This window comes from Lissotriton vulgaris, chromosome 9 (assembly GCF_964263255.1).
Source record: "Lissotriton vulgaris chromosome 9, aLisVul1.2, whole genome shotgun sequence".
NCBI lineage: Eukaryota > Metazoa > Chordata > Amphibia > Caudata > Salamandridae > Lissotriton > Lissotriton vulgaris.
Window position 1 is genome coordinate 137645616 of NC_141697.1, and position 23047 is coordinate 137668662.

At 43.6% G+C, this 23047-nt stretch overlaps 1 protein-coding gene across 1 annotated transcript in view; it reads left to right on the forward strand.

Annotated features, from left to right (window-relative positions):
- Nucleotides 1-23047, forward strand: part of ITPKA (inositol-trisphosphate 3-kinase A) — a 589909-nt gene that overhangs the window by 113920 nt on the left and 452942 nt on the right. The gene's annotated exons all lie outside the window — the stretch shown is intronic.

Consider the following 23047-nt stretch of genomic DNA (forward strand, 5'->3'; position numbering starts at 1 on the left):
TGTCATCTTATGTGGGAGAGGAGGGATGTGGGAATTCCATGCATTGGTTGGCGGTAATAATAAATGAGCTACAGGAGATTATGTCTTGTTAGGGTGCAGGGTATGACTTTTAAAGGAGAGGTTGTGCTCTTTTAAATAAGGTGTGGGCAATTTCTTTAGGTACAATTGTAGGGATTAGGGCAAACACACATGTGATTTAAAGGAGGCTGTACACACAGAACAGTGGCATGCAGAGGATGAAAAGGAAGGAGAGACATTTGAAAGAAAAAAGAGAGCTGAGAGATTGAAGTTTTAAGTCAAAGTCAGTTTTCATGAAGGGTTTTTAGGAATATTGTAGAGGCTTTTGCCATAGCACCCAAACCTGTAGAAAGAAATAACATTATTCTTTGAGAATACCACAGTGCACTCACACCACAATCCTCCACACATAAATAGTATTAAAATAAATATGGTTTAATTTTCGCATAAAATCGGATGGAAGGAAAAAACAAAACATGAACGTTATATTTGGAATGGCTGTTCTAGAGATGCACCTCCGCATTCTCCCAGGAGTTCAGGGTGAGATGAGAAGGAGAACTGAGTTTGTTTTAATAGATTTGTTTAAAGTTATACTTCTCAGGGCAGGTAGCACTGGGACGGTGTGTACTCTGGAGCACCCACAACATAGGCTCAATTGAGTTTGAGATCCTGCATCTTGTCTTCCTGTAGCAGTAATCAGACATGCAAAAGAAAAGGTCCTGCCTAGACACTTCTTCCCATGAGCAATAGAAACTGTAGTTCTACTCTTCACACTTCCCATTTGCCAACCTGGCAGTGCTCAGAAAGAACAAGTAATTAGCAGCCCCTCCCTAACAAGGACTTCGTTTAATTTTTCCAGTGGAGACCTGTCTCCATTCCTTCCCATCCCAGTTTCTGATCTCCACCCTTAAGCCATAGGAATGCAGGCAAATGCCCCAATTACACTTCTTCTAGAAGGGGATCAGTGGCAGGATATCATCCCCCACCCCATACAAATCAACCTGGTGTCAGATCTCAGCTTCTCTGCTTGAATGAATTGTGTGACCATATCCTGAATTATAGGAAAAGTAGTATGTTAACTAGTCAGCAACTAACTGAACATTTTGTTTTTTACTGAAATGCCCAATGGGCTTTTCTTCACCTAAATATCTACACATTTAAAGATACAGCATGTTACTTCTCGATTAAGGGAAATGTAGACTTCAGACAAGAGCCATGAATGCTAACATCAGTTAAAAAACAAGTTCAAACAACAGTCCTCCTTGGCACACATATTGGCATTCTTTCAACACTCCCACATGTGCAGAAACTAACGTAGAAATAAAATACATGGAAATGAACCATACTTTATACACGTCATACCAATCAATAGAAGTAGGTGAAACGGTCAAAACCGTGTTTTATCTTTATAAACTCAAGTAGGTTCTTTTGTTCCTGAAAAGCAGTGTGTACATCAGAAAAAACCTTCATGTGATTCCGTTTGTATATTTTTGTTTTGTGTTGCCATCAAAGCATTGTACATTGTTAGCATTTCTGGATGACTCAAAAGCATGCACCTGTGGGAGTCACAGCGCCGGCATAGTTAAGAAGGGTTATACTGCAAAGATACTTGTTAATCTGAAAGGTAAACCAATTATCAACAAAGATCGCATTGATTTACAATGCAAATGCACCTGTTTCATCAGTGAATCGAATTCATTCTGTGGCACCAATGGATTCAGGGCAGCCATCTCAAATGGTACATCACTACCCCCTGTGAGAATTCAATAACCTGAAATTCATACCGTGGAAATGCAAACACATTGTCCACATTCGAGGCAGTCAAACTATGAAAAGTTAAATCTCTAAAAATCTTTCAAAAAGCATGGAAAATCAAGAATGCAATTCTGTGTAGACTAATAATAACGTCCAACAGACCCCAACATAAATGTGTTCCTTTGCCTTTAGAAATGTTTTCACGATAACAATCAGGACATTGATTGGTTTACTTTTCTTCTTTAAATCTGGTGTAACACACACACACACACACACACACACACCCACACCCATATGCCAGCCATGAGCCATCTACATCAAACAATAGCAGTGTAATCCAAACAAAACAGGGACAGCATGGGCACTAAAGACATCAAACATACATCACATAAATACTTTCTTTGCGTGTGTATCAGGGGTGGAAGCATCAGTCCACAACGGGGAACGTCGTTTACGACGCAACTTTTAGCACGCAGTGCTATTACAACGCGGTTTTTAAATCGCATTCTATTACAACGCATGACTCTGGGGGGCGCTCAAGGATAGGGAATACTTTTAATTTACTTTCCAACACCTTCCCTAGTGTCAACGGGGACTGGTGTTGGAATAGTAAATTAAAATATTCACTATCCAACACCTCTTTCTGTTATGCGTTGTAAAATAATGCGTTATAAAAACTGCGTTGTTACAGCATGCGTGCTAAAAGCATGCGTTGTAACAACGTACATCCGTCCACAACTGACACATCGTGGATCGCATTCAAAGCATTCTCCAACCACATGACAGAGCATGGGAAGCAGCAGTGATGTGCAAGTTTCCTCTTACACAAGGATGAGGTTCAACTGCAGTGCAAGCAACTCACTCACACCTAGACAGACAGAAGAGTTTTAGAGATTCAGGCATTAGTTTACCACAGCTGAACATCTTCCTCCAACCTGAAAAACCTCCTCCTGTCCTAGTGCTAGCATCAATGCGAGAGACAGTGACAAGACGTGTATCAGGTACCCTGGTCATTGTCACTTCACAAGATGAAACTGCTAAAGAAAAGTAGACACACCCAAAGCTCGTTTCATAGCTCGGGTCCCAGGTTAGGACTTTACATCCTGAACAATGCACACAAACAGTAATAAAATGAAAACACAAGAAAAATCCCAAACCAATTTATCAAAATAGAGTACATTGTAATAAATAAAACTATACCAGAACAACAAAGATCTAATCAGTAATACTGGAGATATTCAATTTTAAAGCTTTTTGTGAAAATAGCACCTAGAATCACAAAGCAGCACTTGTGGCCATCTGGTCACGCTAGATTGGGTAAGTTCACAAGATCAGGCCAACTGCGATAGAACGTGGGTCGAATAGAAGGACCAGGTTAGTCCCATTGAAAAGTTACCTTCTAAGTCCAGTGCGAAGAGTTTTGTTCTCGTTGGAGGAGGCAGTGAGGAGGAGGTTGAGCATCATGGATGGATCATTGCTGTAGCGCACAAAGCAGTTCAGACGTCGTGGACAGACTTTGCAGTAGCGCAAAGATCTGGTCTGGCATTGCAAATGGCGGTTGCTGTAGCTTCACATTGGCAGTCATCACAGACTAAGCAAACACGAGGAGATGATGGACAGAGAGCTGAAAGTTTTCAGACACTCACCCCCAGTCACAGATCTTGGTTGAATCCATCATCGTAGTTCAGCTCACTTCGCCACTCCAGTTTGTACCCAGCCATATGCAAATCAGTCTTGACCCTGTGCCTCATGGGAACAGTCCAGCCTGAACTGTCAGGTCAGCTCCACCCTGGACCGGAAACAAGCATCCTGGGTTCGGTTTCGGGGTAACACCCTACTCAGCCAGGCCAGCTTGAATCCAGTGGCAAAGTGAGCAAGGGACCCACGTCCGGGCATACCCTGACAACTTATGGCGAACAAAGCAAACACAAAGAGATGATGGACGGAGTGCTGAAACGTTTCAGACACTCACCCTCAGTCACCTACTGGAAAACTCTCAATCAGGATTCAGAAAAAATCACAACACCGAAACAGCACTCATCGCAGACACAGATGACTTTCAGACCATACTGAACATAGAAGAAACAGCAACCCTCATCCTGCTGAACCTCTACACAGCATTCAACACAGTCTCCCACAACACACTCATCAGAAGACTCCATGAGCTTGGCACCCTAGGACCTGCACTCAACTGGATCTAATCCTTCCTCATGTGAAGAACCCAAAACGTCAGAATGCCACCTTTCATTTCGTAGAATAAGAGCCTTATCTACAGAGTCCCCACGGATTATCTCTCAGCCCTACCCTATTCAACGTCTACATGACACTGCTAGCCAACTCATACTCTCTCTGACAGACAAGACAACCACCATCAGAGCCAACCTCACCAGTTGCATGACCATGGTAGCATAATGGATGAGAACCAACTGCTTAAAGTTCAACTCTGACAAGACGGATGTACTGGTCTTTGTTTACCTGCTATGCGGGACGCCCCCTGGTGGCCAACAAAGCTAGTACCAACACCCACCGACCATGCCAGAAATCTGGGGATTATCCTTGACAGCAAGCTCAGCATGATGGCGCATGTCAATGCAGTGATCGCTGCCTGCTTCTACATTCTAGATAGGCTGCGAAAGATCTTCAAGTGGCTACCACAGAACACCAGACTCACCATCACGCAAGCACTAACCACAAGCAAACTTGACTACAACAATGCACTCTATGCCGGAATCTCCAAGCAGCTCCTACACAGATTTCAGACAATCCAGAATGCCACCATAAGACTCATACTCAATCCCCCACACCGCACCCACGTCTCATCCCACCTCAGAAAGCTCCACGGACTCCCTATCCACAAATGCAGCCAATCCAAACTTCTCACACATACATACAAAGCCAGCATTGGGCCAGCATACCTGAACAACCACATACACTTTCATCAACCTACCAAGACACCAACACTTAGTCTCAATCTCACTTGTACACAACGCCCGCATTCACAAAAGCAGAGGAGGGGGTAACTTGTTCTCCTAGATCGCACCAAAAACATGAAATGACTTCCCACAACACATTAGAGCCTCAACCATGCTTTTGGAGTTCCTCAAAAAAAAAGAAGAACTGGCTCTTCGAATAACTCTACGGGGACCACACACCTAGGCACGTGCTCAAGCGACTGGACACTTTCTTGGGCGATTAGTGCACTACACTATTCGACCTAACATAACAAATACAATGCACCCTGCCCTATTAGCCTTTAGGGCCTGCCTTAGGGGTGACTATTAAGTATTAAACAGGAATGTTTACGCATGGCAAAAGGTTTATTTTGCCCGGTCGAATTAGCAGTTTAAAACTGCACTACAAGCTGCAGTGGTGGGCGTAAGACATGTTTTTAAGTGCTAATTTAGTGGGTGGTACAAGGAGTTAGCAGTGTTAAAATGCACTGAGTCCTAAAAGAGTTCTAAAGCACACAAAAATACCCACCCTTGTGGGAGTGCCTATTGCTAAGGTGGAAAAACCTGGAAATACCATCAGCATTGGCAGGGTCAGCTTTAGGGCAAGGTTCCACTGTAAAGTCTATTCCCTGTAGGGAGATAGATCACCTCAGCAGTTTAGGATACTCACCTCTCATCTGCATTAACAATCTGAGGGGTCTATGGTCTGTCTGAACCCAGAAGTGAGTCCCAAACAAGTATGGTCTCAACTTCTTCAGTGCCCCGACCTCTTCAAAGCCTTCCTTTTCAATGGCACTGTACCTCTGTTCCCTCAAAAGTCATCTTCTATTGAAAAAGTCTACAGTTTGGTTCAAACTTTCAGCAGTGAGAGCACAGCTCCAATGCCATGCTCAGATATCAGGCTGGACGCAGGATTATGCTAACACCACGATGCCTTAGGGCAATCGGGCGCTTTAGAAAGTTTAAATCAAATCAGATGCACCTTTGTGGACAATTAACTCTTTGGAGAAGACAGGTCCCTTATAGTCCCTAGAGACCATGGGGCAGCATGCACTCTTGTTATCTCGAGCAGATCACTGTTCCGCTAACAGCGGAGTGGAGGGAGTGTAATGCAATCAGCAAAATTAATTGGCTTTTTTGGATAAAGTTATGAGAAATCATTCTGCATGGAAATACAACTTGAAAAGACCAAATAAGAAGAAAGGCAAAACACACAAGCACTTCACAAAAAACAGCCACACTGGCAACCTTTCTGCAGCTATACAACTCCGATTTATCACATCTTCATGCTAGATTTACATCACAAGTTTCCCACCAATATTGTAATTGTATTTCTATAGCGCTTACTACCCCTGACGAGGCTTCAACGTGCTTTACAGTGAGTAGCACGCTACTCCAGAACTCAAAAAGGATAAGTGGTGAATTTGTATAGGGAATTATGAAATAATTTGAGAGGTGGACATGTGAGTCTGCTAGTTGGATTGAAAAGGATAAGGGAGGGATAGAAGAGGGTAGAGTGAAGAAAGCGTTTATTGGGAGATCATAGTAGTAGGAGGAGGTTCGGGATGAGTAAATACGAGATGGAGCAGAGTAGAGTCCAGAAATGTATTAGGTAGATAATAGTAGTAAAATAAGATACGAGAAATTGTATTTTTTTTTTCCTTCTGCCTCTCGGATTGCTCCTGCACACAGTTACATTTATAGTTTAACAATGCTGATGTCTTAGTACGTACAACTATAAACTACACTGTAATGTTAGAAATATAAATAAATTACATCCAAAGGCGAACCATTTTCAAATATCTAACCAAGATGGGAGGTCCGGGCGCCAGCATGTGTGGGCCACTGGGACCGACCAGAGCTTCACTAGTGTTGCATGTGCAGGGTCATGTGGAGCAGACCATGGCTAGTAAAACTGCAGTGGCCTTTCACTTTGTGAAGCCTGACCTGGCCTTTCTCAAACGCTGAGAAATAGGAGGACCTTTTTATTTGTTCAGAGACAAACTTCTGTGCCCTCAAGAATGACGGAAGGGGGCATGTATTGTCTTAATACCACATGGAGACCATTCAACATTCAATATGATTTTATTTTTAAATGGTTACATTGTTGGTCGGACATTCCTTCCATAATTCCATATATCAACAAATATTTCACGATAATGCTTGACAAAAACATACAGATAAATGAAGATAGTATCCACCAAGCAAAGGACCACTTTCTTAGCCATTCTCTGAATTTCCATGGGTCCCAACTGGTCCATTGACTGTGGAAAGCTGAGGATTAGCACACTTGCAGCGAAGGGTTTGAATCCCAGCTTCTTCATTAATCTAATAATGTTATCCTGGGCAAAAAATGTTATGTGCATTAATCAACTTTCATGTGTGCAGTATGAAAGGAGATGCGTGTATACAACAACATGGTAGTGTTCGTTGCCAAGACCACAAGTAAGTAAGTGTCTTTGTGCGCCTCGCAATGACGCATAAAGCCTTGTATTTACCAAATGTACAAATGGACCCCCTCCCCATTAAACTGCACTAGTTTCAGGTGAATTGAGGATTCATTGCCAGTAAACACACACCTCCTCTTGCCTCATGTGGGCCAGCCCCTCCCAGTCACATCCTCATAAATGTGCTGATTAACAGTGAGCTGTAAAAAGGAGGTGGAAATTCAAGGAAGCAGGTGTGTCCCTCCCATCCTGTGCATCAGACTGGATGAAAACACCAGTGTGCAAACACAGCCGAAGGTTATTTTATGTTGAGCGAGAAATGGAAAAACAGGAACGAAAAGGAAGTAACAAGTGGGAGGTGGAAAAAGAAGTAGGCAGGTGTCAACGGAATAACACAAGAAACAGACAAGAGGGGGAGATGGAGGGTGAAAGCAAATAGTAATAATTGTGTAATAGGATGAGCAAAAGGGGGCGAGAGTAACATCACAGATAAAAACGATGGTGAAAGAGGAGGTTTGGCCAACAGTGGTCAAAAAGAGGAAAGGAGAAATTAGAGATCAAGTTATGGCACAAGGAACTAATGATGGAAGCAGAGTTGGAAGTTAAACGAATGGATATTAAGAAACATAGAAACGTAGAGATAAAAAGGAAATGACTGTCCTGGAGAAATATTCCGAGACATAGAGTGCCATTTGTGAGTCAGATTATGTGTCAGATGCGTATATCTTATCTTATGCTGTATTTGTAAAGCTCACTGACACCGGAGGTTTCCTGGCAAATGGCTGATAAATGGCTGATAAAAGTTGAAAACATCTCCATAAATGACTGCACCAGGAATTGTGTTGCCAAATATCTATAAGCCTAGAGCACCACAAGTCCTATAACTTTTTTTTTTTTTTAAACAGACAACCGAGTGGTTTAGACTCAGGCTTCATGGAGTACTTCAAAATCAGCTACAGATAGGGGGATAGAAACATGCAGGGCCTTGGAGACTAGAAGTGGGTGGAATGTATTGAATTGCAATGGGGCCTTGCATATTGGAACCTTCTTGATAAACCTTGGACTTAAGTGTACAAAATACCTCTTTAGGACAAGCCATAAATCCTGCACGGCGTAGGCGCACATACTATTCCAGGTTCTCCTACACAAATGTGGAGAAATGTGCCATAGTAAATCCTACACATAGGGTGGGAAGTGGTGTTCCAAAGGGTGGTTTGCCTTTTAAGTTTGGAAACACACATATGTGTTTGTGGCATTCTAAAACTCCAATCCGAGCAATGCCCAACCTGGAAATGATCAGATATTTACTCTGGTTAAGGGCTCGAGTAACTGTCTTTCCGTGTTGGGAAGTGGAGAAGATCACTTCCAGATTTGCAGAGAGTGAGGGGCAGTTGTGTCGAAAAAAAATGTGGCGTTTTGTCCAAGAGGGTCCATTACCCATGTACGGAATTCTATCCTAGAATGTAAATCTCCACCCATATTTTTATGGATTTTTGCCTGATTAAGGCACATTAAAGCAACGTGTGTGGGAGAGAGTTGGGTGAGTTGAGGGCGCAACTCAGAGAACGCAGGAGTTGGAGGGGCTGGTGTTTGGAGTGATGCAGGACAAAAGAGAGTGAGCTAGAAACACATGTACTCTCATGGAGTGCTAAAATAAAGGAAATAAGTAGATCCCTGAATGGGAGTAGTGGAATAATACAAGTCATGTCATAAGAATGATGGTAGAGAGTCTATTTTCTTAGTGGAGTGACACGCAAGAAGAGAAAGGCAAGCAATCAAATAGGATTTAGGTAAATGAGAGTGACAGTAAAGCAAACCAATGGTAAGCAGCAAACTGGCTCTTAATCCTTTGGATGTTTTTGAGAAGGCCTAAAAGAACTATTTTTCAAAGACAGCCAAAAACTGGTAGGCAAGACCTAAAAAGAAAAGTTACACTTCTGTTTCCTTGAAGTTCTCAACATATTTAAAACTACTGTGGTACCTGGACTTAGATTCCACTAAACCACTGACAGCAATCAAGAGAATTATGCATTTTCAATCGACATATCAACCTACCATTTTCAAAGTATATGCCCAAATTTTGTGTCTCGTGTTTCAATGCAGGCATCCCGAGCATTATGGGACATATAGAGACAGTAAACTGATTTTTGTTTTGCTGCTGAGTTTAAATTACTGTAGGTGACATTTGTCCTGAAAACTGCATTCAGCCAGAAGAGTTTTAGCACCATGTTTGAATGAACAAATGAATTTAGCTCAGAGTGGGTTTTTGTGACTAACCTGGACTCCCCCTTTTCGGGCAGGCTTTTAGGTTGTCCTTAAAAGGCTTTGTTTCTAGTTTAGGGGGTCAGCCTGGGAGGGGGCATTAGGATAAATTGTTAGGATAAATGCCTCTGGAAAGCTTGTGTAAGCCGTGGACAGCGTCAGCCATTTTGAAGCAGTATGTATGGGGACGGATTAATGGTGTACTTCTACCAAGCATGCTGTAAGCTGCTATAAGTGGCAAAAGGCCATTTATTGTTGTTTTTGGTAATTTACTCCAAGTACAGTTACTGTATGTACTATGTTCATGTTTTAAAGGTGGTGCCACAGGGCAGTTGGGTGGGATAATGTGTTCTATGTGCACCAAGTACATGCCCTAATCACTGTCTGCAGCTGGAGGCAATCTGAGTCTGCCATCAGTTTGTGTGCTAAACGCATGTATCAACATGAAAATGTACCAAATGCCAGGCTTTGTAACCTGTGCTACTCACAGTCTGCAGCTGGACGTTGTTGGTTGTTCTGAATGACGCACACAGTGACTAGTACAGGATGGTTCATCTTTTGTGCTTCCAAAATGCTTGAAATCCAACTGGCGCTACCATAACCTACGATTCTCGGTCTTCCATTCAGAAGTGACACTGTATTACAAATTGTATTACATTGTAATACAATTTGATATTACAAACTGTATTACATTACAATTTACATTATATTATATTAATTTATTATATATTATAATAATTATTTATTTATTATATTAATTAAATTATATTATATTATAATGTATTACATTAAAAATGTATTACAAATTGTATTACAAACTGTATTACATTGGTATTTCTCGTCAAAATAAAGAATTGCAATATTCCAACTGAAAGACAGTGATTTTTCTCTGCAGCTTCTCCTCAAGTTGTATCCAAACAACAACCAACCAGCTGTCCCAGGCTACTGTTTATACAATGTGTCAACTCATGTGCTTGAATAAACTGTGAGAGCAACTGTATCAATCTAGTAGTGTTATGAAAGAATCATCGAATGTATTCTGTAGTAAAATGTTTCTTCTTGCTTAACCCTTATTGGTTCGTATCCTGAGAATCGTGTACATTCTTAATAATGTGTGAAATTCTTTGTCTAAAGTCATATAAAAGGAAGTACTAATCCTCTGTAACTGGGATACACCATTACCCAGTTCGTAAGGCGACTTCTTTGCTTGATTTAGCATAGAACTTTATCGAGTTCTCTGTACTTATGATTTGTACTCTTTATTGCCAATCAGGCTTGGGAGATACTTAACGTATTCTGCTTAACAATACTTCATATAAACTCCTTAAATCTTGACCCAAGTCTCTCATTCTTACTGAGAATGCTACATTTCTGATTCTGGGTTTGGCCTTTATAGAGTTAGAGACGGGTCCAGTTGGGGAGCATCAAAGTCCATACAGGGACTAGGCGACTTCCGGGCCGAGCCTTTGGCGTGCCCTTGGTAAGGCTATGAGAAGGTCAGTTTGCCCTCCGACAATACCACACAAGTGCACTAAGCACACTGTATTTTTCGGTCACAATAATCAAAGAATTGACAAAGCCACATGAGTAATAAACCACTGCACAGGTGGTTTATCGTAGGATACACCTCCCGTCCAAGGGCGGGAACCTGGAGCGTAGAGAGAAAAGGTCAGCACTCCTCTCAATTACTTCTGTGGTGTGGCGTAACCCGGTAGTAACCCAGCAGCTGTCACACCTGACTGCGTAAAACATAAACCAAACCCAACAGCAAATATTTATTGGAAAAAAATCTCCCCCTCCCCTCCCCTCCATTTTGGTGACTCAAAAAGCCGCCTTCCAGTGTTTGTCAAGTGTTTCCAGTCCTTGTGAGAGCTGACTCAATGCAGAGTTTGCAAGCCACGTGGCAAACTTACGACACAAAGCTTCAGGTCCCTCTATTCCCTGGCTGTTTGGGAGCAGATTGTATGTGAATATGTTTGTACGTTTACACAGAGCTTTAAGTGGGCAGGGTCTAAAAAGCGGTGTTGAATTGGGTCCCTATCGGGCTCCCTAATTTTGCCCTCACCCTCAGGGTGAAAAATAAATCTTATCTCTGCAGCAGTACCACCCTTCGCTGCATTTGATGTAACGTAAAAGAGACTCGTTAAAGTTCTTTCACAGTTTTATCATATCAGAACAGAAGCATTTTCAATGTTATATACAGCGTAGCCGTAGTAGTTCCTTATTTATCTTACGCAACTAACAGCCATTGGCAAAGCCAACAGTCCTGGCTTGTTGTAGGTGTAATGCTACTTGTAGTAATAAATATCTGATGCTAGGACAGAAGCAGCAAAATACCAGAAGGCGGCACACTATTCTAAGCACATTTTTTAAGCGTATGTGTTTTTAAGCCATGACGTTGATTACATTGGCCACATCCCTTTGAGAGACCCCCAGTTATTTCATCCCACTTGTAGCCCTGCATGTACATTTCTTTTTGCGGTTTCGTATAGCACAAACTTGGCCTGAGCCTGAGGGCATTTTAAGTGAACAGAGTAGAAATAGGAATTATGAGCCAGATTCATCATAGTCCCGTTTTGCGAGTCCTTAATAGTGATTATTAAGGAGTCGCTATTAAGGACTTGCAAAACGGGATTCATGTAAGAATCGCTAAATAAATTGCGATTCCTACACATTCCTTATTTGCGATTAGCAAATTGCTAATCGCAAATAAGGAATAACTCCCCATTCATTCCTATGGGCCTGAAGGCCCATAGGAATGAATGGGGAGTTATTCCTTATTTGCGATTAGCAATTTGCTAATCCTAGGAATGAATGGGGAGTTATTCCTTATTTGCGATTAGCAATTTGCTAATCGCAAATAAGGATGCGATTTCAAGGGTGCCAGGGGTGTCCAAAGTACACCCTGTAGCACCCCTGAAATGCAAAATACATTGGTGTTGCGCACACACATGTCCAAAGGACATGTGTGTGTGTAACATACAACTTAGAAAAATGCATTTAAATGCATTTTTCTAAGTTTTTTGCTATTTACCACGAGGTTTGACTTCGTGGTAAATAGCGCTCCTAAATTGCGAATTCGCAATTCAAAATGTTTCATGAATAGCATTTAAGGAATCTCTAATAGAGATTCCTTAACTGCTAATCCTCGCAAAATTGCGAATTCTTTAATAGCGATTTTTGCATTTGGGATGATGAATCCCAAATGCAAAAATTGCACTCGCAAAGGGCCAGATTCTCAGAATCTGGCCCTTTTGCGAGCGCAATTCGCTTGATGAATCTGGCTGTATATCCGTTATTCTTAATCATTGCCAACGTTATGGTCCTGTGAAGTAAAAACTTGAGGCTGATATTCCAAGATGAGTACTCCTTTTTTGTCATCTATTTATTTTTCTTGTTATTTCCCTGTTGCTTCTTACTGCGAACCACAATTCAATTCCATACAAGTTGTTTTCCCAACAAACGCCTTACTTCCATTCAATCAGTAAGATAGTTTAGTGAGTTAAATATCGAAATAAGTACCTTCTAATAAAATATTTAGATATCCTCCAGGTCACAGGTTCAGAGGTAGGCAGGGGACACATAGCCTTACATCCTTCCGAGGTTAGTAGATTGAGTACTATTGGATTGTGCAGCAGAAAAAATGTGGAAGCAAACTCTGTATAAATAGTAAGATATTGCTACATTTTCAGATTTTGTGCTGTGTTGTCATACATTGCAAAATTAATCCCCCCTGGGTGTAGAAGGAATGCCCAGCAGCATAATACAATATATATATAAAACAAAATACATAGTCAGTCACACCCTCAATAAATCTGTAAATCATTTAAATAATGTACTAGTGGGCTTGAAATGGGTAGCATCTTTGTATGTCTGTACCATTTAAAGTCACAGTTCAGTGAACCACGTTTTAATATTTTGAGAAATGTGATTGGCTGATTAAGGACTTTGTAGAATTACATTTTTTGCCATCTTGAAAATGGTTAGTCAGTTCCTGATTAACATTTTAGTATTGTGGGGGAAAAGATATACAGTAGTAGGAAGCACCATGAGAGGTGTCTGGAACCACACCAGGAAACATAGCATGTGATACAGCCAAAACGCTATCACGCAAGCCACCATTTTAAGTAATGGATCCGTCCACTATGTTATGAATAAATGTGAATCAGATTTGGTTTAGGACTTTTACAAAAGTGTGAGGCAGAGAAAAAGGGGAGAGGCAGAAAGACAAAGACAGAGAGGGGAGAGGGAAAGAATGCATTCAATGGAGAGTGTGCACTGCGCGGGTAGCGTGCACGCTTGGGCCGCAAGGTCTGGCTGCAGGCGAGAACTCCGCAGAGCACTGCCAAAAGCAATGCACAATTAGGGTCCCACAGAGGGTTCGGCTGCGTTGGCTGCACATCCAGGCCGCAAGCCAGGTTCTGCAGCTGAATCTTTTGCACATGGGGAAAGGCCATGAGTTGCAAGGGTTGGAAATAAAGTGAAGTATAAACAGGCTTTGAAATTCACTGAAAAAACACCGTTAAAAACTGAGTTATAGTCCTGCCTAAATGCATAAATCCATTCAAATCAATCAAATGCATCAGATATGGTTTGAGGCCCACACAGTGCACACCATAAGTAACACGCCCACCATGCTGAAAGGCACCACTTGCCAATGGCATAGGAACAGAGTGCAGTCTTCTAAACGTAGCACATTGCAGGTGACCTTAGTTAGGGCGTGCATTTGACCTTGGAATTCAATGACCTTATAAAGTGACTCTCCTGTGGCCTCTTTTTTTCAACTATGATCACAAAATTCCTCAGTGACTTGCTACATCCTTAAATTGTACAGCGGGAGATACTTTATACCATATATTATGAATTTATTTTGGAGTAGTTAGCTTGAGAAAACTAAATGAGAGAGAGAGAGACACACAGAAAGAGTCTGTGTGTGTGTTTTTTTAATACTTTCAAGCAAGCTGCTGCGTGGAGTACTGTATTTCCCTGCCTGCCACGGAAGGAGATACTTTTCCTTTTGACAGGTACTCCCCTCTTTCAGGCCATCATTACTTATGTCCATCAGTACCAAAGCGAATCCAATTTTTTAAGCCAGTCTTGTTTGTCCAGTCCGTTTATTGACCTGCTGCTTCCCCTAAAGCAGGGTGTTGTAATGAAGATGAACTCTGAGGCCAGGTAAATTCAAACGTCTTTATTCTGTCATCCACTCTCCGCAACTGACAGCACATCCAACATTCCAATGGGAACTCTAGTGGAAACCTAGGGACGACCATCCCCATTATTAGTGGTATAAACTGAGGAGCCAGAAACCAGTACGGGTGGGATGCGTCTGCTGCAGGCTGATGAGCCACGGTCCCCTGAAAGTTGAGGAGAATCTTATGAAAGTCGTCACTGAGGCATATTGCAGCAGGCTGAGGGCACGAGAGCGAGCCCCGCAGTGGCAATGAAAGGTCCAAAGGAATGAAAAGTTCACTGGGGCACTTCGAGGCTGAGCTGCCGATGGGACCACAGGGAAAGTTCAAGGCAGGCACACAGGATCTTGACACTTAGAGCTGTGACGAGAAGAAACATGCAAACCAGTAGAGTGAAATTGACAGGAGGTCGGGGGCACACACACCTCCAGGATGGCGCACACAGCACACCCAGGGCTCAGGCAGACTCAGTGGTGGCTGGTGACATTTGAAAGTGGTGTGGCGTAAAATGATTGGCATACTGCACCGAGCCCGAACCTCCATAAGGGGGGTTCGGAGGGGTTCTCTCCCGCGAAATTTTTGAAAAAAGAGAAGAAAAATTGTGCATTTTCAAGCAAATTTGAGAAAGCAGGAAGGTTAATAAAGCAATTGTGAAAGTGCTGCAATTACATTAATATATGTCATAACATAGGTAGCTGCTTATTCTGTATAACCACAGAGCTTCATACATTCTGTCCTATTACGCTGCTGAGTTCAGACTATAAGACTCATGAAAATCTCAGCTTAAAGAGTAGCAGAAGTTGCACAGCAGTTGGGAAACAGCCTTTACTAAGCATCGGGAACAACGCATTACCTTTACCACGTTTCCATTACAACGCATGTGACTTTACCACGCATGTCTTTCCACACAGTTTTAGTGTTTAGGTGCTACAGAATGTACTTAATATGCCATTTGATCACTAAAATCTGTTTAGTCCCCAAGAGACAAAAAAGGCCTGCATATTAGGGGCTGGAAACTTTTTCCCATAAAAAAAAGTCAAGATTGCTCAATAAGCCAAATGCGCTATGCTGACATCTGCTGTGCCATTCGTTTTTTGTACCCGTCTACCCTCTGTGCCACTTGTTTTTTCCTTGTTTTTGTGCTGTTCCACTCGTTTTTCTCTCGTTTTTTGTGCCCTTCTGCCCTCTGTTCCACTCGTTTTTTGTGCCTTTCTGCCCTCTGTTCCATTTCGTTTTATCCTCGTTTTTTGTGCCCTTTTGCCCTCTGTCCCAATCGCTTTTTGTGCCCTTCTGCCCTCTGTTCCACTCGTTATTTTGTGCCTTTCTGCCCTCCATATGCATGAACTGCACGGATTCAGCGTTTCTTGAGATGTTACCCAAAGTCCAAACAGCATCCTTTTCATCCCATTATCTAGCACTGATTCCCATGTGCTTAAGATGCTGCTGCGTCGGTGTAGCTCGAGCCAGTCTTCGTAAAAGCCATCAATAATGCTCTCATTTCAAAAAGCAGAAAAACAATCTGGCGTGCGGTTCAAGTTCTGTGAGATCATCCCTTGCTCATGCTAGCGACAGAGTGAGTCAATGAGAGCGGCATTGTGGCTTCTGTTGTGACACAGGCACGTAGAAGCAATGGGACTCTGAGCTCTCACATAAGCTAAGAGAAGCAACTTCTGAACACTCAGATCGGAAGTCTCGGTCCAGATGCAATCAGTGGTTGCGTCAGACCCCCTTTGTTAATGGACTTAACATTTTTGACGCATTAACAACAACAAATAGAACACATATACCAGACTTTATGAATGATCTTGCGTGAGGACTCTTGCAGGAGTCAATATATTATTAACTGGTGTTATCGGTTAGAAGGGGCCTCTCCTTTCCATTCTGCGTCTTGCTGGAGTGTTTCGAAAATTACCAAACATGCATTGTGCCTTTTAATATCCAATATTAAGGCTTCCTTTCTACCGTGGCAACAAGGGTGCAAAGTGTGCATTCAGATGTACAACAACATTCTGCGTTTTTCTCCAGTTCTGATGCTGCGTTACATCAAGGTACATAACCTCGCTGAGGCCAAACTAAGTCATCCACTGCAGAGAGATACAGCTGTCGTTAAAGATGCTAGTTCAGCAATGGAAGCTCCTAGAGGCAAATACAATGAACTTCTGCAGGACAGGACTGATCTTCAACATCCATATTGGTTCAAGATGGTGCCCATAATGTGCTGGAGTCGGACCCAACTCTAAATTCACAGGTATCCGGATAAGAAATTCAGTCTCCATACCCGAGAGTTCGCGCCCATCCAGCTCTGGTGGCCTCTGGCGGGAGCAGGCAAGGAAGAGGCTGCAGGGGCGAGTGCTGTGAGGGATGTATGACGTTACAACGCATGCTTTTACCACGCATGCCATTACAACGCAGTTTTTACAACGCATACCATTACAACGCGTAGCGCTTTGGGGTGCTGGATAGTGAATAGTTTAATTTACTATTCCAACTCCAGTCCCCGTGGATAGTAGGGAAGGTGTTGGATAGTAAATTAAATCTATTCCCTATCCTAGAGCGCCCCCCAGCGCAATGCGTTGTAATGGTTTGCGTTGTAATGGTTGCGTCGTAATGGTAGTGCGTTGTAAAAGTTTCGTTGTAAAGGCTGTTCACTGCTGTGAGCGGTGAGCCCAGCCCTGTCTCCTGACGTGCACAAAGCGCTTGTCCAGCGCCTCCTGATGAAAGGGGGCATCATTCACATGGGAGGCAGCTGAGGCGGCCCCTTGCTCCCCCCCCCCTCAGGCGCTTCTTGCGCCACATAAGGTAGCGTGAACAATTAAGCTGAAAGTGGCAGCATAAGAACTCGAAATGAAAACCAACATTTCTGCAAAAGACCGTCACTTTTCTACGTAGAAGTTTGGTAAGTTTAACTAAACAGCAAGGCAGTGTTGTTCCTCGCTGGCCTCAGTCCATGCCCGGGCTCAGCACACTACAATAGACCACATTGGGAAACGGTAACCGCAGGCAGTGGGACGCATAATCACACACACATACACAACAAACAACACTCAAAGAATAAGAAATGTATTCAATTTCACACACGCATACACACAAACACATCCTTTCACGTCCACACTCTCCACCAAACATTCATGCATACAAGCACGCTTGCACAAAACACTTTAAAATAAAAGAAAAACACACACACACTCTTACCTTACCTTGCTGACGGTTCTGGTCCGCGCCACCTCTGGGCTCTGCTCTGCTCCCCTCACGTCACGTCACAGGCTCACAGCCCCTCTCGGCCAATGCTGGCGCCAGGGGGGGCACAGGCCTTCTCGCCCGCAGCACGCCAATTAGGAGGCGAAGGGCTCCTAATGGGCATGCGCGACCAAGCAAAAACACAAGTGCGCATGAGTGGACACGGTGCAAAAATTCACCCTCCGTCCCCACTCATGCTCACTTGTGATGCTGCATGCCCCCTGGCCTGGTGACGTCTGACAAATGACGGCAGCCCGCCCACCCCCTTCAGGCGTTATGCAGACAGTTGAATTCTTCTTCTCTGAGCCCTCGGCGTCTTTGAACTGATTCACTTCAAAGACGGGCTGAGCGGGGGGGGGGCAACGACCCAACGCCCATAATGGACGGACCGCCACTGGGCAGACTGGCAACAACAGATTCTTGTGCAGTGAAATTTACCAAATCAAATAAGATCCCACAGGGCGTCAGACACACAGGAATTGCTCCACAAGAGGTACCTCTTACATCTACTTCTTCCTCTTTGGCGCCCGTTCTTTCATGAATTCAGAACTGAAGAATTCACCATTAAAATTGCAGAAAGGAGAGAGCAATGAAAGGGGAAATGACAGAGATGGCCCCCTTCGCCAATTCGTCGCCAATGTTGTAAAGAAGATGAACTTTGAGGCCAGGTAAGTTCAAACGTCTTTATTCTGGCATCCACTCTCCGCAACTGACAGCACATCCAACATTCCAATGTGAACTCTAGTGGAACATTCCAAAAGGCAGGTAGAGGTGGGGAGAGGGGAAGGTACCAAGGGGAAGGAAAAGGAGTGGGGAAAACGAGAAGAGAGATTACAACACAGGGCCTGTGAAACTCAGCATCATTCCTTCAGCAGAGATTCTGCTGTTCTTAAAAACGTTCTTGGAGCATTTGCCTCCCATTGCTTCCAGCCTCAGCAGTGCCATGGAAAGACACGTGCTTTCTTATCCCCCCCTTGTGGTCTGTGAGAGGCAGACATTCCCGGTGCCTCAACATGTCACAAATGTGCCTGACAAGGACCTGACCTGAGCAAGTTCCTGAGCTTCTTACTGGGAACCTAACTCACCTCCTGCATCCCAAGCTGCCCAAGGGAAGAGACAGGGGTTTAAATCCCTGGTCTTTTCAATGGAAGCTGCCTTTATATGGCCATCCCCAGCACAGGGGGTTTCAGGCTTTCATGTTTAAAAGTAGCACAGCCCTCATGAATAAACCTCTGTTTTGAGTCCAAACAGAATTCCTGGCAGACACTACAGAGTGTGGCTCAGCTCCTGGGCACATGCCATGCAAACCCTCGCTGCCAAACAATTGGCTTCTCTTCGTCAGAAGTACTCTCACGCCCCCTCGTTTCATCGTGATCTAGCTTCGTGTTCCTTCTGCCTATTTTGCTCCGGGAATAAATGTCTACATTCCTGTTCGTATTCTCCTGAAAAGCTTCAGAAACGCAGGCAGCATAAACCAGCGCACATTCTGTATTTTAAATCAACGAACTGTGTAGCAGCAGGAAACAGAGCTCATGAGTATCCAAGTTCAAAACAGGAGTCGCAGAGAGCTGGTGTGTCTAGATTCTTCTAGATCTGAAAGTTAGTTTCCCATGTCCGCTTCAGGAGTCCCCTCTGTTCTGTTTATTGGAGAGAGGTGGGGAGGGCAGGCGCATGCGCAACTGATCGCATGTTATGCTCAAGTATCAAAAGGGGTGGGGTAGCTACTATTGCCCCTGAGTGACGGCCGGTGCAAATGAGGCCTGAGTCAACATGAGAGCAGATAGCGCATTTCCTGGTCTCAAAATAGAAAATGGCTTCTAGCTTAAGCTTGGTTATGCCCTAGCCTCCATTCCGACAGACCTCACTTCCTGCATGCTGGAAGGTCACAGCTTCCAACATTTTGCATAATGGAGGTACATCAGTTCTTCTTTCGGGCACCAAGGAACTTCACAGCCACTTTTTGGGAAAATTAGGCATTAGTTGTGCGGCCTGCACAAGTAATGGGGCTACATTTGCCCGTCACTAGAAACCAAACACCCCATTGTAGTGCTTGACTCTCAGCGCGCAGCTTTGCAGAGCGCCAAGGCTTACTCAAGGGAGGTGGTGTGGGTTAGTACTCACATTTGATAGACACACAGAAATAATACTCAATAAACAATTGTCCAGTCTGTGCTTTTCTTTAGAAAAAGGAAAAATACATTTATTACACACACACTACTCAATAAGACGCAACAATGAACAAATATGCAAAAGCTGATGGAAATACTCCTTGATGATATTGAGAAAACATTCCCACCGCTCACATGTATAAACATTATCTTGCCCCCAAATGCCACAGGTTGACCATAACTAGGAGTGAGGGCGCTTACCACTGGCACCAAGCAAGTGGCTGCCACCACATTTTTTTTAACAAGCATTTCCTAATGGGAACACCAGCCATAGCGAAATGGGGAGAGGATGTGGCCGAATGGGCTAGGGCGGTCGATCTCAGATCTGGGGAACCAGGTTCACGTCTCTGCAGTGACGCTCAACAACATGGGATTCTGGGAAAATCACTTAATCTCCCCGTGCCTCACAAAAATGAATGTGTCCTTGTGTAACGTAACTGGTGCTCATGTAAAGGGCTTTGATACCCGATACCTTCGGGTCAAGTTTGCGCTATATAAAACTCTGTAAAAATAAATAAATAACCCTGACTAGAGCACCTAAAGTATACCCACTTAAATCACAGTGGCTGACAGTCTGGTTGTTCAACTAACAGGGGAGTAAGGGTTACCTGTCAAAATTACAAGCATGATTAAAGCGTCGATTACAGCCCCTAAAAGGCACCACTTTTATAATTAGATGGCTAAGCAATTATAACCAGTCACCTTAGAAAGGATGCTAGTAACATATTTCCAATCTCACATTGAGCACAAAACAAGGCATGTGAAGCCTAATCCCTGAGGAATAATATTAGTGAAACTGCACCTTGCAGCAATTACACCCTTCCACCCCTAGGGGATGTCTCCAATATGACAACTCATATTAAGCCGGCTCCCTGCCTGGCGAGCACCCTCATGAGAATCCCAATTTCTTCCATTCCATACCATGGAATTTCACAGCATTTTCCACCATATTAGAGAGTTTTACAGCTACTTCCCTCCAGCACCCAAATGTTTCACAGGCTCTACCATTCCTCATCCTGGACTTTCCCAGCTTCTGCCATATCTCACCTTAGAGTTTCACTGCATTTTTGATCATGTCGGAAGTTTTACACCTATTTGTCTCCTACCCCTATGAGTTTACCGCTTCCTGCATACCCCTCCCAGGTGTTTTACAGCTTCTTCCATTCTGTCCTCAGGTGTTTACAGCTACTTTCCTCATTCACCCAGGAGTTCCTTAGCTTCTTCCATACTTCACCCTGCCGTTTTACAGCTTTCCACATCCAATTCAGTAGTTATATCTACTTCTATCCTCAACCCAAGAGTTTCACAGCTTCCGCCAAACCTCACCCTGGAGTTTCACAGTTTCCTATATCCTTATCAAGCGTTTCACAGCTAATTCCATCTTGCATCCCGGGATTTCACAATTTCTTCCATCCCTCACCTTGGAGTTTCATACCTTCTTCTATCCTTATTGCTGGAGTTCCAACTAATTCCATCCTATACCCATGAAATTCATAGCTTCCCTAATACCTCACCCTGGAGCTTCACAGCATCCTGCCCAGGAGTTTTACAGCTACTTCCAGCCTGCGCCCAAGTGTTTCACAGCTTCCTCCATACCTCACCCTGGAGTTTCAAAGCCTTTTTCACTATATCCCCCGGGGTTTACTGCTAGTTTTGTCCTTCGCCCAGGAGTTCCACTGCTTCCTCCATACCTCATCTTCGTGTTTTGCAGATCCCTCTGTCTTACCAAGGAGGTTTACAGCTACTTTCATCCTGCATCCATGTATTTGGCACCCTCCTTCATCCCTCACTCAGGAGTTTCAAAGGATCTTCATTCTACAGCTAGCAGTTTCACAGGTACTTCAGTCCTACAGATAGACTTTCAGGTTCCTCCATACCTCACCCTGGAGTTTCGAAGCCTCTTCCACTATATCCTCAGCAGTTTAGTGCTAGTTTCACCCTTCACCCAGGAGTTCCACTGCTTCCTCCATACCTCACCCTGGAGGTTCACAGGTGCCTCTATCTTCCCAGGATGCTTTGCAGATACTTTCCTCCTGCTTTCATGGAATTGACAGCTTCCTTCCTCCCTCACTCAGGTGCTTCAAAACGTCTTCATTCTATACCCAGAAGTTTCACAGCTACTTCCTTCCTATTCCTAGACTCACGGTTACCTCCATAGCTCACCCAGGAGTGTAACAACTTCCTCAAAACTGTTTGCGGGATTTTATAACTGCCTCCATCCTACATACACCGATGAGTTGCACAGTTTCCTTCATACCTGACCCAGGACTTTCAAATATTCTCCCATCCTATCCGTGGGAGTTCTACAGCTCTTTTTACCCTACACCCAGAGGTTTCACAGCTTACTCAATCGGGCACCAAGGACTTCCATATGTCGATTGCACAGCAACATCACGGAGGAGAAAACAAACGTTGTGGTTTTTTCCCCTTTTAGAAGAGACTGATTGCAGCCACTTGCACTACTGAGGCGCACTTGGGTAGAATGGTGCAGATCCAGTGCGGCTTCGAATGTTCGAACCGCTTTCTAAAGTAAAGGGCAGGCTTTAGGGAGTTGGGGCGGTGTCAGAAATACACATTTGCAATGCAGAAGAACAAGTAGCATGAAATTGCTAAATATAGAGAGAGGCAGGAGGGGAAGCATCCAAACAGTGACTTGCATCCTTAAACAGAGAAAAGCAAATTAAAAGTCACTTGTGATGACATAGAATGCATTCCCCAGGTCCAGCCAATCAGAAATGAGTGCGTGCATCTAGCGAGGCATATGCAATGCTTCAGCAGGTAGCATGTTCCGGATATAGACAAGGAAGAGGAAGAGGAAGCAAATGCAAAGAATGCCAAGCATAACAGTCGAGCGATCCAAGCACCCAAAAAAATAATAATAAATTAAATCCTGATGCCTAGGGACTCTACATAGCTTTAGCACACCCAGTCCTTTAAGATGGGCACATACTTGTTTCTGTGAGAGGGAGGAAGGAATAATTTACAGATCGCGATAAAAACTTTTGGAAGCAAAAATG